The 18,386-nt window shown below is 44.0% G+C and overlaps 1 long non-coding RNA gene across 1 annotated transcript; it reads right to left on the bottom strand.

Annotated features, from left to right (window-relative positions):
- Positions 1 to 6,176: 6,176 nt before the first annotated feature.
- LOC143929856 (uncharacterized) lies at positions 6,177 to 16,351 on the bottom strand. The gene is made up of 3 exons (XR_013262607.1): positions 16,273 to 16,351; positions 14,989 to 15,153; positions 6,177 to 6,547 (listed from the first exon to the last, which is right to left on the bottom strand). It is a non-coding gene; the product is annotated as an uncharacterized LOC143929856 (long non-coding RNA).
- Between the last annotated feature and the right edge of the window lie 2,035 nt (positions 16,352 to 18,386).

Raw genomic sequence — 18,386 nt, 5'->3', positions numbered from 1 at the left:
AACAAGCTCCCCTGACCCTGTCCTGGTGCCGTAGTCGCACAGGTACTCATTGATGGCCCTCTGCTGCCTGTGCAGCCACTGCAGCATGGCCAACGTTGAGTTCCACCTGGTGGGCATGTCACATATAAGGCGGTTCTTGGGCAGGTTCAACTCCTTTTGGAGCTCAGCCAGCCGAGCACAGGCATTAAATGATTGGCGGAAATGCACACTGACTTTCCTGACCTGCTTCAGGACATCCTGTAAGCCCGGGTACCTGCCCAAGAACCGCTGCACCACCAGGTTAAGGACGTGAGCTACACAGGGCACATGGGTCAGTTGTCCCTGTCGGAGGGCGGAGAGGAGGTTGGTGCCATTGTCGCAAACCACCATTCCTGGCTTAAGCTGGCGTGGCGTCAACCACCTCTCGGCCTGCCCCTGCAGAGCTGACAAAACATCCGCCCCAGTGTGGCTCCTGTCCCCCAAACAAACCAGCGCAAGCACGGCATGGCATTGTTTTGCCTGCGTACTTGCGTAGCCCCTGGAACGCATACGGAGCACCGCTGGTTCTGAGGACAGAGCACTGGAAGAGGCCATGGAGGAAGAAGAAGAGGAGGGGGTGGAGGAGAGAGGTGTGTCACAACCAATAGAAGCAATTTTGGAGGCGTGGTGGCGGAACAACCTCCAACACTACTGCACCTTGTCCTGCATCCTTCCCAGCTGCCAGAAGAGTGACCCAATGGGCCGTGAAAGACAGGTAACGTCCCTGTCCATGCCTGCTGGACCATGAGTCAGCGGTAATATGCACCTTACCGCTGACCACCCTGTCCAGCGAGGCAAGGACATTGCCTTCCACATGCCAGTAGAGAGCCGGAATCGCCTTCCATGAGAAAAAGTGGCGTTTGGGGACCTGCCACTGAGGAACCGCATATTGTACAAACTCACGGAAGGGGGCAGAGTCTACCAACTGAAAAGGCAGCAGTTGAAGTGCTAGCAATTTAGCCAAGCTAGCTTTCAACCGCTGGGCATGTGGATGGCTGGGAGTGAACTTCTTTCGCCGGTCCAGCAGCTGGGGCAGGGACATTTGCCTGCTATAATCGGACGTGGGTGTACTGCTAGCAGAGTGCCCGGAAGCACTTGGCTGTGACACACCTAATTCTACACCTTCATTCCTCTCAAAGCAGGTTGCAGAGAGGACTGAAGGTCTAGTGGGGTTGGAGATGCCAGCTGATGAGGAGCAAGGAGAGGTCCGCTTTGTTCTTTGGTGTGGGTCTTTGAGGTACGCTTGCCAACGAGCTGCATGGCAGGTCAACATATGTCTGGTCAAGCATGTGGTGCCCAAGCGGCTGATGTTTTGGCCACGCGAGATACGCTTGAGACATATGTTGCAAATAGCAGCGGTGCGATCTGATGCACTCGTCTCAAAAAAGGCCCACACCAAAGAACTTTTAGAATAACGCGCAGAGGTAGCGCCCTGCGGTGTGATTCAGTCGGTGTTCTGCCCCTAAGCTGGCCCCCGGAGGGCATCCTGCCTCGTTGGACATGTGCCTCCTCCTCCTCCTCCTCCTCTCTCCTACCAGGCACCCACGTGGAGTCAGTGCCCTCATCATCCCCTCCCTCTTCATCGCTGTAGCAAACCTGGCAGTATGCTGCAGCTTGTGGAACATGACTGCCAGATTGCTGTCCTTCTTGAGCATCCCCTCTCTCTGCGCTCACGCTACTGCCTTCCTCTAGCTGAGTGTCATCATCAGAGCCTACAAAACACTGTGCCTCCTCCTGGAGCATGTACCCAACACTGTGCTCAAAGAGTTCAGGAGACTCCTCAGGAGGATGTGGTGGGTCTAGGGAAGGAGTCACTGATGATGACATTGAGAGGAGGGAAGACGATGCGTTGGCAGCTGCTTTGCTAGTACCCTGAGACTGGGTGAGAGAGGATGAGGAGGATGAAGAGGGCTGATGCCTTTATTATAGAACACCAGCAATAAAGGGTAGATAAAGGGGTATACTGTACTGGAGGCACACAACACCCACTAAGCCCTGCAGATGGCTCTATTAGAGAACAGCAATAAAGGGTAGATACAGGTGTATATTGTGCTGGAGGCACACAACACCCACTAACTCCTGCAGATGCCTTTATTATAGAACACCAGCAATAAAGGGTAAATACAGATGTATACTGTGCTATGCTGGAGGCACACACAACTTCCAATAACTCCTGCAGATGGCAGATGGCTCAAATAGAGAAGAGCTATGTAGGTGGATATAGCGGTGTGTACTGGGTACAGAGCACGCAAACAGCACGCACAAGCTCCTAACACTGACTGCAAGCTCTATTATAAAAGATAGAAATATCGCTAGCTATATAGGTGAGGTGAATATAGTGGTGTATACTGCGGTCAGGGCACGCAGACAACAACCACTACAGAAGAGCAAGATCGAAAAATCGGCCGAATAACGATCGGTGTATACTGTGTTGGAGAACACCCACTAACTGCTTCAGATGCCAACACACTACACAAGGCCGCCGCACTGGCGGCCTTATATAGTGTGGGGCGTGTACTACACAGCCTGAGCTATGATTGCCTGTGGCCAATCATGGCCAATCATGGCTCTCCTCGCTGCCGGCGCTGTGATTGGCCAAGCATGCGGGGTCACAGTGCATGCTTGGCTAATCATGAGCCAGCAATGCACTGCGATGGCGCAGTGCATTGTGGGCCGTGAGTGCCACACGAATTTGGCGCGAATGGCCCATAACGTTCGGAATTCGCCGAACGGGCGAACAGCCGATGTTCTGAGTAATTTTCCAGCATTAAAAAAATGATGATTTTTACATGTAGGAAAGAAGTCTCAGAATGGGCCTGGGTGTCAAGGGGTTAATTATCATAAGTAATATACAAATAATTATTATAAGCACATCAGTCTGCTGCAGAGTGTTCCAGCTTGTATTTAAACTGGCCGTTATGTATGTAGCTTTTGACAGGCTGCGCAAGGAGCCCAGCATCTCCGGAACCATAGATGATAGCAGCCCCATATTTTAACCAGTGCTGGAGTGGATCTTCAGCTACCTGATTGCACGCAGGCCTGCCTCTTCTACTTCTCCTCCTCCTACTTCATCTCCTCCTCGGCTGACTCCTCCTTTTCCGCTGGTAGCGTCTCTTCCGCTGCACCGCCCAAGCTACCCAGAACCTATTCTACATGCCAGGTGAAACATTGCCATGCTGTGCTGCGTCTGTTGTGCCTGGAAGCCAAGAGCCACACTGGCCCTGCACTGCATGCTTTAAACCTTTCTGGGATCCCTGTTGTTGTCTGTGGATGGGGGGAGGAGAACGAGGAGGACGACATTATCCTGGATGATGAGCAGGAGCCAGGCCACCACACCGATTCCAGTTTAGTGCAAATGGGGGCCTTCATGCTCCAGTTTTTTAACAGGGACCCCATATAAAAAGCATAAGGGTCAAGGACCAGTACTGGGTGGCAACGTACTTAGACCCCCGGTACAAACACAAAATGGCGGAAATGTTACCACCATCAAAGAGGGCTGTGAGAATGGAGAACTTCCAAGCCTTGCTTAGAGAAATGCTGAATTCTGCTTTTGCGTGCTCTGGCAGAGGAGGAATTCCCACTCCCAGAGAAAGAGTTGCGGGTACCAATCCAACAGTGCCTGCAAAGTTTGAAGATGTGTTGGTGACTTCTGATATGAGGTCATTCTTTCAGCCGACCCATCGACAGCTGTCATCCGGATCCAGCATCAGGGAACGCCTAGACCGACAGGTGTCCGACTACATCGAGTAAACGGCCGATGTGGACGCTCTGAGAAGTGATGAACCCCTGGACTACTGGGTAGGCAGGCTTGACCTCTGGCCAGAGCTTGCACAATTTGCAATGGAACTGTTGGCTTGCCCCTCGTCCGGAGTCCTGTCCGAAAGGACATTCAGCGCAGCAGGGGGGGATTGTGACCGATAAGCGTACTCGCCTAGCTCACGACAGTGTTGACTACCTCACATTTATAAAAATTAATGAGGCATGGACCTCGGAGGAATTCAACACATGTGACCAGTAGACCATGTATATGCAGAACTCTATAAACGATTTATATAATCTAGCACACAGACCTTTTTTCTACCTTTTGGCTCACTTGTACAAAAAAAGCACACGGTGCTATATGCCCCTACCCTCCTGTTTGAAGAGTTAAGCGGTGTCATATTTTTGGGTCCTGCAGCGGTGTAAGTGCTGGTGTCAGTGCTCTCTATCTCGTTGCTGGTGTGGTGTCAGTGCTCTCTATCTCGGTGCTGGTGTCAGTGAGGGAGATAGCAGTGGAGAAGCCAATCAGCAGGAAGTGCCAGCACCATGGCTGAGGATCAGCACTGGACTGGCACCTCCTGCATAGGTGGGGGTAAGGGCCGGGCAGAGGGAGGGGACGGGGGCTCAAGCACAGGTTGGCACACTGGCACAGGACTGCGCTGCCCTGACTATGGCACTAATCATCTCCTGCACCCCCTTCATAGCCTGGCCTGGCCTGGCCTGACCTTGCCTCTCCTCCATGGCCTTCATGCGCTCCTGAAATGACAAAATTTCACAGATAAAATTAAAGCGAACGGGGTGCGCCGCAAACTTGGGCACATTCGCGGATCGCGTTCGTGAAACGCCCCGTCGGAAGTTCGTCCATCACTACTATCCAAGCCAGGTTCTTCAGATGTATCTATACTGTCTGTATCAAAACTGAACTCTATCCTGTTCTGTCTGGACTACAGACTCTACATTAGTAGAAGGGACACTATCTGGTTCTATGTGCTTAGTTTTTTTAATTTTGAAATACCTTTTTAATGTTAGCTTCTGAAGTAACTGATCAACAGCTTCCTTATGTATTTATTCAGATCTTTAAATAATACATAAGGAAGGAATAATACATTTAGAGGCTGGTGCAAAATTTAGACCCTTACTCAGCAATGTAATCTCAGCAGAAGAAAGAACATGTTTGGAGAGATTAAAGATTTTTATAGTTTGCGAAGCTTGTGGAGACTCGTTTCTGTCTATTTCTTCCCCCTCTGCACCGTGCTTTCTTTTTTGCGCAGCCACTGGAGAGGAGTTCATTACTAAAAAAAAGTAGGGTCATTCAAAAGAAGACTAGAGCTAACATCAGGTGGTAATTGGGAACCAAAACTGAAGGAATTATTGGTATAAATTATAGAAGAACTACTCTCACTACCATGCGTAAAACTCAAGGAGGTGACAACTTCAGTGCTGGGCAGAGATGATGTAAACCCATTATTGTATTATAGAGTTTTGACCTGATTAATTAATTGTTTATATTTTATACCTCTATGTTTGATTAAAATATCAATCAATTTAGTAGTGGCAAACTCGGAAATACTGGACCATTCTTTGGCTTCTTCTGGCCCCAGAAAAGAACAGTTTTTTTACTATTCTCAGGCCCCTAGGTGAGATTCTATTCTGCAGATATTTATCCCAAAAATATTTATCCCACCATTGTAGGCTCATAGAATGTATTAGCCATTCAAGTTTTTTTTAATTTGCCGCACAACGTATATCTAACTTTTTTATTAAGTGACTAATTGGCACTAAATAAAGTAAGGGGTAACATATTATAGAGTTCATTGAGTATGTTGCATTTGGAGGACTCTATATCTACTATAAAATCCATTTTTATTTGTTTTTATTTTAACAACTATATTTAAAAAATAAAAAAGTTTTTTTGATGCACATATATCACTTAGAGAAAATATGTGCATACACAAATCCAATATATGAATAGGAGTACATATGCTACAGATTATTTTAGTTTCTGCAACCATGCAATGGCACCACAGAGTGGCCTATGAAATACATAAACCTCAAATGTGTACACGCCCACTATGTGGTATGGACTTAATAAAAAAGAAACAGCAAAACACAAAAAAAACTGAAACTGCTGCCAACAATTGCTTCATAAAGTATACAAAGAAAAAACAAATGGGAAAGTGGCGCTGTTACTCGATTAATAGAGTTTAGGATTTTATTGTCCATTCAGAGAGATGCAGTTCTGATTTTGAGATGAAATAATAATGATTGAAAAGCAAGTAGGAGAAAAAAAACCTGTGTGTTTTCTTAGCAACAAGTCCATATTCCAGGGCAAGCCTTCAGAAGGGAGTTGAAAGCAGACTCCAAGTTACATGCAAAGAGAGAGACAAGAAAGGCGCCGCCAGATTAAAAACAGTTGCATTTATTTGAAACACACAGGTGCATACATCCACTTACATATAGTATAGAGAATTTCCAGCACAAAAGTCCCCAACAGTGTCAGCACGCATTGGAGAGCCTGTAGATGTTTTTCCCATCAGATGGAGGGTCCCGATCCGCAGAACTTCCCTGTCTGACGGCGTACACTGAGATCGAGGCTTGGCTCAGGTCCACAGTGAAATGCGGGTGTCGAGCGTGGTGACGTCACTGCAAATAGCAACGACTTTTTGGTGCATGCGCACTGCGTGTAAACAAACAGGTGCGCTCCTTCCTCAGGCTTAGGGGAACTCAGGCTGTATTCAGCCTTAAGTGTTCTGGCCAGTTTTGCTGCCATCTAACGAATGCAGTAAAAAAACAATTAAATAAAATCCATAACAATCCTGCGCAGATACAACGTGCAATAAATATTTAAAGAGCTGCGTGCTAAAAATAAATAAATAATAAATATTTAGAGAGCAGGCACAACATTTTGTCCATATAATAAGTCTTTAAATGTTTTTCAGCGGCACCAGAGGTATTCGGATAGATTCAACTCAGACAAACAGCAAGTGAAAAGTATTCATATAGCACGGAAAGATATGGGCTTTCAGAACTCCCACGTCCACTCCTTGATAAAATAGCACATCAAGTAAAGTAAATAGCCTCCATTCTCTCTTTCACCACCATGGGGTCTTCAACTGTAAATAACTAGAAAATCATGGACATCCACACTGGGTCACCAGGGGGCCATTCATCCCTGTATTAACCTCCATACATGCTGGTATCGATCTGCATGCACCTGATAGGGCTCCACTTCAGCAGGGAAGGAAGAGGAGCTTAGCTAGTGCTGGCCACTACGGAGGCTTGTGATATGCCCCGCCCCCCAGCAGGCTGTAGCAGAGGAATTAGCATATCACAAGCCTCCGCAGTGGCCAGCACTAGCTAAGCTCCTCTTCCTTCCCTGCTAAAGCCCTATCAGGTGCATGCAGATAGATACCAGCATGTATGGAGGTTAATAAAGGGATGAATGGCCCCCTGGTGGTCCAGTGTGGATGTCCATAATTTTCTAGTTATTTACAGTTGAAGACCCCATGGTGGTAAAAGAGAGAACGGAGGCTATTTACTTTACTTGATGTGCTATTTTATCAAGGAGTGGACGTGAGAGTTCTGGGAGCCCATATCTTTCCGTGCTTTATGAATACTTTTCACTTGCTGTTTCTCTGAGTTGAATCTGAATACCTCTGGTGCCGCTGAACAACATTTAAAGATTTATTATATGGACTAAATTTTGTGCCTGCTCTCTAAATATTAATTTTTAGCACACAGCACTTTAAATATTTATTATTACACATTGTATCTGCGCAGGATCATTATGGATTTTATTTCTTATGTGACTACTACTAGGGCCAGCTGCAGCTATTAGCACTTTAATTGCAATTTGCACGTGCACATTTATTTAGTGTTGATAACACTTGTTTGGTGCATTTAAATTTTATTCATTGTATCACTTATTTACCCACATATAATTTTTCTTGTATGATTTTCATCACCATTTTTGCCCCATTTGTGTTTTTACACCTATAAGTAGTAGGGCAAAGGCCTTTTTTTATTTTTAATAGTAAAAAACAATTACCATCAGGTTGAAATACAGCTGCAAAAGTGGGGTGTGTTTAAAAAAGGTACCAACGCCACATGGTTCCTCTTATTTTCTGTATGTTAGTTTCTGGTGGTCCTCCTGACCCAGCCCCATGGCGCTCCTGGCCTGGGGTGCGGAACCATCCATCCCAAGCCTCGGGCCGGAGGCAACACAACTGCAGGGACAGGCCCAAGTGGAATTCAGGGGCCTATTGATCCAAGGGTGGTCTGGTGCCATCTCATCTGAAGGGAGAGGCCCAGCAACTGATGGGGAGGACTCTTTAGGAGAAGGCCGTACACAAGGCTGGCTTCTCTGAAGGAGCCTGGAGGCTTAGTTGAAGGACGCAACCTAGATCAACACTCATCACGGTATCGCCAGATCAGCTGAGAGAATCTGGTACCATTTGATAGCTCTTTAAAGTGTATCTACGTCCCTCAGTAACACTCAAGTGTACATCACAAGTCTGTGGCAGAGACTTTGTCAAGCACCTGATAGGCCTAGTGAGAGGAGGTCTATCCGGGGGTTGTGAAACGGTTGTTATTCTCTGTATTTTCCTATAAGACTTCCATTTTTGCAATATAAGTACCTGAACTCAATCCCAACCCTCTACCCCATATTGAAAGGCTTCTAAATAACCCAAAAGATGATGATTGTTTCCACATTCTTTGTGCCCAACTACCACAGGAATCCCTAGACAGCGAAGCAGACAAGGAGGTATCATTTAAGCCCAAATAAAACCAGCAGCTCCTTCGGGGGTTAGTGCTACACATGGTTTAGCTGAAATAGAGGAAATGGTGGGGGGGGGGGGGGGGGGGGGGTCTGAGCTTGAGGCTTTATGGTAAAGGTCCTGCAGTGTAGCATGTTTTGGAAGGATGGGGTTGCAAACAGGCCCAAGGACTGTTTTACATCAACATCTGAAACCAAAATAATGTTATTTGAATAAGTGTTTTGGTTAATAAAATGCTATGGCCATCTGTACTCCATTTCATGTCTGGTCTCAATTTTGGTAATGAGAATGGGTGGAGTACCCATGGTCAAGCAGGTAAAAGGAAAGTTGGGGACATCTGAGCTACATTGGTCAAGGACATAGTGACTAGTCTGCATACCACTTGTGACATAGTACCCTTCCTTAAGGGTATGCACATGGCATCTCACAGCTAGAACAAGTTTTATTCTTCACCGTTTATAATAAACTTTAAGCCTAGGTTGACACTGATGCGGGCTTAAAATTGTGCGAGTTCAGCTGGACTTACACGTTTGCAAAGCGTATGAGAGTCCTACTTCAGGAGCAAAGTCAGACATCTGTGCATGTTCCTCAAGTTGCCCCAAAGTAGTACAAAGAACTACTTTTGGGAAAATGACAATCCAGGGCTTCCTTTTCCACCCTCAGCACCCAAAGCCTATGCAGAAATGCAAATAGTGTAATTCCTGCCAGAGCAGATTGCCACAAGAGGATGGCACTCCTTGGTTTGAAATCTTACATTGAAAAAGCTTGGTTAAAGACATGTTCTAGAGGACTTTGCCAAATCTAGGTGTATTTACATATCCAACAGGTAAAGTTTAGCACCATCACAACTACCTTTTGGTCTGCTAATAAGGCATCCATCCCATAGAAGAAACTGGAAGGAGTAGTGAAGTAGAAGGATGGATTCAAAGCAACCTTGAAGAATCAGTTTTATATACCTTGGAACAGTTTTACTATACCCATTATATAGACATGTGCACTGTCAATTTGTTTTGTATTTAGTGTCTGAAATTCAATTTGGATTCTTACAAAAATACGAATTTGTTAATTTTGTAACAATTCCGAATGTTGATTCTGATGAATCATGAGGGTCTCCCATCATCTCTGTGCCGACTTCCTGGATGTCATCATAATGAATAATTGTAATTAACAAAAATTCGTAATTTGTCCGATTCTGAATCTCCCATTGACCACCAGTAACAGTCTCCCACAAAAAAAAAAAAATAAAAAAAAAAAAAGTAATTCTCCCCAACCCTCACTCAGCAGCAACAGAAAACCTGATTGCCATTTTGTTCACCAGTCATGTTTCTGTTGTAATGGAATTTGGATCTGAAATTTGTGAACAAAAAAAAAAAAAAAAAAAAAAAAAAAACACCTCAGATCCTCCTGAATGTATGGAAATTCATACAAAACTAGTTGCACACATCTAACCCATTATAGTGTTGAGTGGGTGGCAAACTATAGAACAGGTCAACAGTTTTGAAGACTTCAGCAAGTTCACACACCATTTTAAATTCCTCCGTTTATTAGCAAGTTCTAGAATTACAAAAAAGTGAAACATTCTTTCAACGTTTGTTTTGCATTTTCTTCAGTCATGTCTCCTCCACAGAACTTGTAACTGGGGAAAAAAAAAATAAAAAAAAATTAATGAATTGGGACAAAAGGAAAAATATACCCAACACAGCAAAAACTGCCGTGCAGCTCACTGAAGTAAAGAGGAATAAGAAAGGTTTACTGATGTGAAGTCACCACATTTCAGGGTTCTTAGAAAGACAAGGATTACAAATGGGGGATGAGCGTCAAGGTCGAGGTCAACTCATGTTCGACTCAAACATTGTTCGGTGAACAGGCAATTTGGATTTTTTGCGGCAAATTAGAAAAGCTGCAGAACACCCTGTAAAAGGCTATGGGAGAAATGAATTGACTATTGACTTGGCTATAATGAATTGACAGCTCCCCGTAATACAGAGAACAGTCATCGGTCATGGGGGGGGGTGCTCCACCCAGTTTGTGAAATGGTAGGGGGGTACTTCTGTACCCCCTTACCATTTCAAAGAAAGTGTAAAAAACAAACAGTTGCAAAAGTCCTTTACTAAAAATAAGATTCCAGCGGTGGCAACTCTTGCTTTCCAGCGATGGATGATCATCTCTCCGAGGTCCAGCGATGGGTGATCTCCCTCCAGCGCAGCCATCCTCTGTCTCCACCGGAGATACTGAGGGAATCCCGGCAGCCTGACACTTAACTGAGGGCGGGGCCACGTCACCTGACCCCACCGCCTCTGACACAAGGGGAAAGCCAGGCTTCCCCAGTGACGTATGGATGACCCTGTCCCCCTCTGATGTAATGGAAACCTGTTTTTTTTGGCATGTACTACTCAAAGTTTGTCGACCCTTGATTTATTAAATAAAAAGCTTAGTGACCACATGGCCTCAGTTCCAAGAGGCTTTGAGAACTAAGTGGTTTATAAACTGCAGTGCATGGTTGTGCCAGCCAGGCTCTTTGCCATTAGAGAACTAGTCAGCTTTTTACCCAGCACAGCCAGAAAATTAACCACACTGGGATGATGTGCTTCCATGCCCTGATGTGGTCAGTTTGGAATAGGAAAGCAAGGGGATGGGCAGGATCACTAGTCTTTTCACTGAATGCAAAGAACATTATCCTTTTAACCACCCCTCCTGCCCAGACCAATTTTCAGCTTTCGGTGCTCTCACACTTTGAATGACAATTACTCATGCAACACTATACCCAAGTGACATTTTTGTCCTTCCCCCCCCAAATAAAGCTTTTTGGTGGTATTTGACCACCTCTGGGTTTTTATTCTTTGCGATATAAATGAAGAAAAAAAAAAAAAAAAAAAAACACCCCACGCATTTGTTTCTGTGATAACATTTTTCAAATTATTAACTTTTCTTCATAAATTTTGGCCACAATTTATACTGCTACATATCTTTGGTAAAAAGAACCCAAATTAGTGGATATTTGGTCTTTGTGAAAGATAGAGAGTCTGCAAGCTGTGGTGCAAATCATACAAAATTGATCACATCTGATGTACCGGTGGCCCATCTCATTTGTGACCCGAACAAGCCAGGAAAGTAAAAATGACCCCCAAATGACCCTTTTGAAAGTAGACATTCCAAGGTATTTAGTAAGAGGCATGTGAGCTTTTTGATTTTTTCCCCACAATTCTTTGCAAAAGAAGTTTATTTTAATTTTTTCCACAAAATTGTCATAGGTTATTTCTCACGTGGCATGTGTATACCACAAATAAAGCCCCAAAATAAATTCTGCTACTCCTGAGTATTACGATACCACATGTGTGGGACTTATTCACAGCCTGACCACAGAGAGGCCCAACATGCAGGGAGCGCTGTCACGTGTTCTAGGAGCATAAATTACACATCTAACTTGTTGAACCTATTATACTTTTGAAGGCCCTGGAGCACCAGGACAATGACAGATGCTACTAGCAGATGGGCACTTTTCCAAAATTAATTTTACACTAAGCGCTCTGGATCTCACAGCGGTTCATCTCTCCCTCACACGCTGTGTGTGAGGAGGGAAAGCCGGCAATGAGAGATCTCATATGTTTACATATGAGATAAACACTCACTGGGCACGCTGATCACGCTGTAAACGGCAGCTGTGATTGGCTGTTTACAGCAATCTTTGATTGGCTGTGTCTGGGGGACACGGCCAGCACAGAACTTACCCGATGCACGCCCACGGTGGCGCGCAGAGGGGAAGTAAACAGGACGCCCAGGGACGGCCTCCAGGCAGATAGCGTCCACGCTGTAGCCATCTTTTGGCTATAGCGCAGGCGCAAAGAGGTTAAACACATGGTACTGACACATCAGGCAACTCAAAAGTAACATTTAGTAGACCCATTGGCTTATTTAAACCTTAGAAATAACATACATAAAAAATTGCAACTTAAAAAAAAAAAAAAAAAAAAAAAGTCAATTTTCATATATAGCAGCACATTCACTTTTTAAAAAAAGTGTGTTAATTAAAATTCTAATCAGTGTCCAGAAAAGAAGGTGCTTGTTCTATCCGTTCTTTATTGTGATTAAGATGTAGCTTCCACCATGTAGTTCACCACTTGTGGGACACAAACGATCCCCTTTGGGGATGCACTCACCGAACAACCAAGATCAAAAAGCCTTTAAACTGCCATTTCCACAATCCTTCCTTGGCCACTAGATGTCTCCCTTATTGGAATTCGGTTTTCTCATATAAAAGAGCAAAAATGTCCAAACATAGCGTGATATTGTTTAACACTATTATATAAGAAAACCCAACATATAAATGCGTACCAAATAAAAAGATGTTCAAGCATTGAAAAAGTACTGTGCCTTATCTCACTGGTTCAGTTGCGCTCGAGGAGAAACGAACGTTTTTGCTGTGTACCGCAGAAGCTTCACTTCCGCCTTTCCTCAGCTTGCTGGAACGCAGGGATTGAGGCGCACTCGTCACTTCCGGTATGGTTACGCTCTAACGCGTTTCATAATATCCGACTTCATCTGAGGGCGTAACATGCAATACCGGAAGTGTTCTTTTATCTACGTCACAGACCAATCACTATCCATCACTGCATGATGTACGGGGCGCTGCACCAATCACTAATTCTGCCCACAAAATACATATTTAGAGCAGCTGTGATCTATACAGACCAACCCCAAATGCAGAGATCTTTATAAACAGTATACGCAATATTCAAAATATTAATACTGATAATTACTTAACTGTAAACCAGTTTATGAGGTATTCATTATAAAGAAAACCACCACAATTATGAAACGATCGCATATAACTATGAGTACATAAAGTTGAACCTGATCGGCCGATACGATCGTTCATATTATACATAGTTAAAATTACTAAATGATCATTTTACAATTAAAATACTATATAAAATGTATTCAAGGACGATCCACCATGACCATGTAACGATCACACTTAGCCATGAATAAAACGTGATCGGCCGATCCGATCGTGCATGTTATACACAGTAAAAATAACCAAATGATTATTTAAAAATTGAGAACTATAGACTACGAAATATAAAAAATGGACTACTCATACGAGTTAAAATAGAGTAATTGTTACATATGGGACTACAAATGAATTAAATAGGACTGTGTTTTCCTACTATTCAAAATAAAAAAGTTAAAAAAAATTTCTTAAAAAAAACTCTTAAAATTCCTCAAAATTAAAAATAAAACCCTTCTCAAAAGATTTTTCAAAAAAAAATTTATTTTAAAAAGTATTTAAAGGAACCATAATACCAATAAACATAATTCAAATTAAAATAAGCCTAATCGCCTAGAGTGCCACTCACATGAAGCAATCCTCTGTAAAATTCAAATAAGTGGCAAGCTCTATGTGTGACCTTAAGTATCGCTTATAAAGCAGTTTATGTCAAGTTCTATGTTTAAGCCTTTAGGGCTGAGGACATCAGCAGAATATATCCAATGAGTTTCTCGTTTTGACAATTCCCGTACTAAATTCATGCCTCTCCAGTGTGGTTTTAATTGTTCTACTCCCCAAAAATCGTCTTTATTGTGTTTGAGCTTGAATCTCAATCCCTGCGTTCCAGCGAGCTGAGGAAAGGCGGAAGTGAAGCTTCTGCGGTACACAGCAAAAACGTTTGTTTCTCCTCGAGCGCAACTGAACCAGTGAGATAAGGCACAGTACTTTTTCAATGCTTGAACATCTTTTTATTTGGTACGCATTTATATGTTGGGTTTTCTTATATAATAAATAGTGTTAAACAATATCACGCTATGTTTGGACATTTTTGCTCTTTTATATGAGAAAACCGAATTCCAATAAGGGAGACATCTAGTGGCCAAGGAAGGATTGTGGAAATGGCAGTTTAAAGGCTTTTTGATCTCGGTTGTTCGGTGAGTGCATCCCCAAAGGGGATTGTTTGTGTCCCACAAGTGGTGAACTACATGGTGGAAGCTACATCTTAATCACAATAAAGAACGGATAGAACAAGCACCTTCTTTTCTGGACACTAATTAGAATTTTAATTAACTCACTTTAAAAAAAAAAAAAAAGTGTGCATGCGCTGCTATATATGAAAAAGTGGACTTTTTTTAAGTTGCAATTTTTTTTTATGTATGTTGATATTTCTGTGTTTTAAAAAAAAGCAGCAGCTTTAAAGTGGGTATTTCACGCAAGTGGAGTAACACATAAATACCGCATTTCATATTTGCATATTTGTTTCCAAGAGCGCAGAGCGGTGTACTATTTGGGCAGGCAGTTATAATTTTTTAGTACATTCTTTTACATTATTTAAGCCTTAATTACACCTAAAATTGTATCTCATTTGTGGCACTTGCAAAATTAATAGGTTGTACTCAAGTCTTAGGTTTAAAATCTGTGCAAAGAATCAATGTTTATACATACATCTCTCCACTTGGTCCATATTGCAGTGTGACAGCTGAGGCACCTAGTTTAGGATGCAGGACGGAGAAGATTTTATGCCAGACAAATTCCACCATCTGGACAGGGTTCACATCCAACTCCACATCAACAAAAGCGGAGTAGGTCAAACCAGAATTAAGCAGTCCACTGCAAACAAGCATATAGTTAGTTGCCAATCCTTCTGTACACACAAAGAAACACAACACACCTTATGTCAACAGGCAGGGCTTAATCCTATTTACTTGGGGCCCACCAGACATACATATTACATAGACAGGTTCCACTTTTCTAGTACTGCACAGTAATTTTGACATCGTATGGTGTCCTTGGTGCGAGTGAAGACACTCAGTTTAGCTACTAAAATTAATTAAAAATTCACAGAAAGGAATAATATTTGTCAACACTAGGGATGGACAAAAGGTTTGGCCCAAGCATTTGCCTTTTTTGCCAAACAGCGCTGCACATTCTGCACCCCGATTGGGCAAAACATTGCAAACTGGTTAACACCTTGTCCCCATGTTGATGGGGCTGAGGGCCCAATCCCCACAACCATGGCTGGTGTTCACAGGCAGCCAATTGGAATATGAAAGGCCTTTTTAAGGGTGCCCACTCCCTTTGTGGAGTAATCGGGTACATAGAACCCACAAAGAAAAAAAAAAAAAAAAAGTGCTGGGAAATTTTATTTCATCAGCCTGAAAAGACCGACCCTGGTTTTGGTTGCACAAATTCCTACATTAGGTGCTGCTGATATTGTGTCACTCGCTGCCGTTAGCAGCAATATTGACACCCGTGAGCCGTCGCAGAGCTGACGCTCCCCCCCACCTCCCCAATGGATGCGCAGCATCTCGAGGGGCTGCGAGCACAGCTTTGCAGCAGTGATTTGAAGCACGATCCCATTGAGTTGGAAACACAATATCAGCGGCAGGTAGTGTAAATATATGGAAGCTGCAGTACTTCGTTGGGGATTCTCCGTTTACTGCAATCCTAACTAAGAATTTGAGAGTCCAAGCAGTAAGATAAAGGGCAGGTTTGGCCAGAAGGAGCCCAATTCCCCTTAGGGTGGAGGGGCAGACACCCAGCAAGAGCACAATGGCAACTGAAAGTGTCCAGTGCATCCCCACACCAAATCCAGTGAACAAGAGGGCAACCACCCTAATTTACAAGTAGCTTTTACAGCAAGGCGCACACAAAAATCATGTAAAACCAGGTGGTTTTAGTTGCAAGTTTACCATGCCTCAGACCAGAATACAGTCGAGACCGACATACCTGTAAATTGTATACAGACTGGAACATTCAGCTTTTCCACAGAGCGACACTGAAAGAGACCCAGAAACGAGATCCAATCCAGTGATTAAGATAGAGATGTTATACCTCCAGCCTATAAAGAAAAACACAGTTGCAGGAAAATCACTGTTGGCATTATGGCAACCCTTTGCTGCACCACCCTTCAAAGGGACGCTTAAGATTAAGCACCTCAAGTCCGGAAACCTTCACCCCTTCGAGTCCAGGCCAATCAGATTTCACATCAGCCCTGTGTGCCAGACGTTTGTTGGTCACAACGACCTTTTTTTTTTATTTTATTTTTTATTTTAAATCAAAGCGATTCTAAATTCACATATGGTACATGCTTTTGCTTGTGATCCAAGATAGGTGGCTGATGACATAACCCATACAGTAATTGCTTTAAATTTCTAAAAGTCTAGTCCACGGACCATTTTAACTTTAGAACATGTCAATGAACAGAAAAGGCCTTGCCCTTCTTCGGTAGCTCATTTTCCACCAGTAAGGTTTTGAGCACCAACCTGAAATGGACCTTGTTGCATTGTGGGAGTAAAAGAAACCGTATCAAGTTTAGTAAAGATTGCTGGACAAAGTCCCAGGTTTTCCTAGAGAAATGTGTCCAAGCAGACAACTAACTGCCATTAAGTGGTTTGTCTTCTGTGTTTGGGTAGAAGGGCTGCCTAGTAGTCACCCTGGGCAATGAGACATTCTAGACTAGGCCAAGAAAAAAAAAAAAAAAAAAAAAAAAAAAATTATATATATATCCCTGAAATGACTCCGATGCAGCCCTTTTTCTTGCTAGTCAGAAAGCATTACCCCCACCAATTTGGGGTGGTATGTCACACAATTCCCTATATCTGACAATTTTCACTAGGATTCTAGAGGCTAAATTGAGCAGGGGTGGAGAAGGGTTGGCAGGAAGCGCAATTTGCCTCTGCTGTGTGCACCCTCCTCCCCCCCAGTTCATAGTAATTAGGAAGCCAAGAGGAATTTATGTGTAGCACCCTGGAGTTTAGGCAAGGTTGCTCCTCAAAGTTTACTTGCCAGGAATAAGTCCTCTTGGCCAATTGTTAGAGATCAATTTAATAGCGCCCCAAGTTTGGCCTTGTTGCATTTTCCTCTATTACTAGGTGGCTGGATACCTGGTGGTACTAAATACATTTTGTACACACACACACACACACACACACACACACACGAAGGGCAATGCAAGGTCAGATTATGATATATGGGGCATCTCAGCCAATGGGCAGGTGGTTCTCTTAAATCCTCTGGCTTGCTGGGAGAACCTATATATTTGGGTGGAGTCAGGTGATCTGTGCCACCTGGATGGCTGTCTGGGTGGATGCGTGTTGTACTGCTAGGCTGGAGATTGGATCTGTCCCAGGCACATCTGGTTGCCAAGAGGTCTGAGGGCCTATCCAGAAGTGAGAGCCCTGCAGGGTTGGGATTGCCACTTGCAGGCTAACCAAAAGTGATGGTTCTGCCAGCCGGAGGTAGAGGGGGAAGCTATCCCCACTAAGGGACCAACCACCTTATTACCAGGGACCAGTGTGAGTAACTGAATTACAGAAGCAGAATTCTCACCAACCAGGAACGGTGAAGAATTGGGAAAATTCAGCAAGCATCAACCCAGGGACTGCTAGCCAGCAGAGGGGACGCTTGCAGAGCAGCCTTGTGCGTCAAGCCAGGGACCGAGCAAGCCAGTGGGTTGAAGCTTGAGAGGCATCTTGAGTGCCAAGCTAGGGACCCAGCAGAGAGACAGGGGTAACATTTGAGGAAGATGCCATTGAAGATTGGAGGAGCTCAAGGGTTTTAGTGGCAGTGAATAGGCTAGAGAGACTGGGAGCTTAGTGGGCTGAACTACAAGGAGTGAAAGAACTATTAAAAACTGTTACCATAGGAGACAGCAGCATGCCTGTACATTCAGCTGTGGAGTCTTGTGGGATGCCTTTCCCTGCATGGCTGTACCCCTGTTGAAGTCAGTCTGCCAATTGAACTTGCAACTACCCAAGGGTGTCCTGGCCCTAACCCTCCCCCAAAAGTTGAGGAATAAACTTATTCAAGAAGAGTCTGGCACCCAATAGCTTTAACTACTT

The sequence above is a fragment of the Lithobates pipiens genome, unplaced genomic scaffold, assembly GCF_037356315.1.
Source record: "Lithobates pipiens isolate NorthernLeopardFrog02 unplaced genomic scaffold, aLitPip1_a1.2 Scaffold_25, whole genome shotgun sequence".
Taxonomy (NCBI): Eukaryota; Metazoa; Chordata; class Amphibia; order Anura; family Ranidae; genus Lithobates; species Lithobates pipiens.
This window is presented reverse-complemented; position numbering and strand designations above follow the sequence as displayed.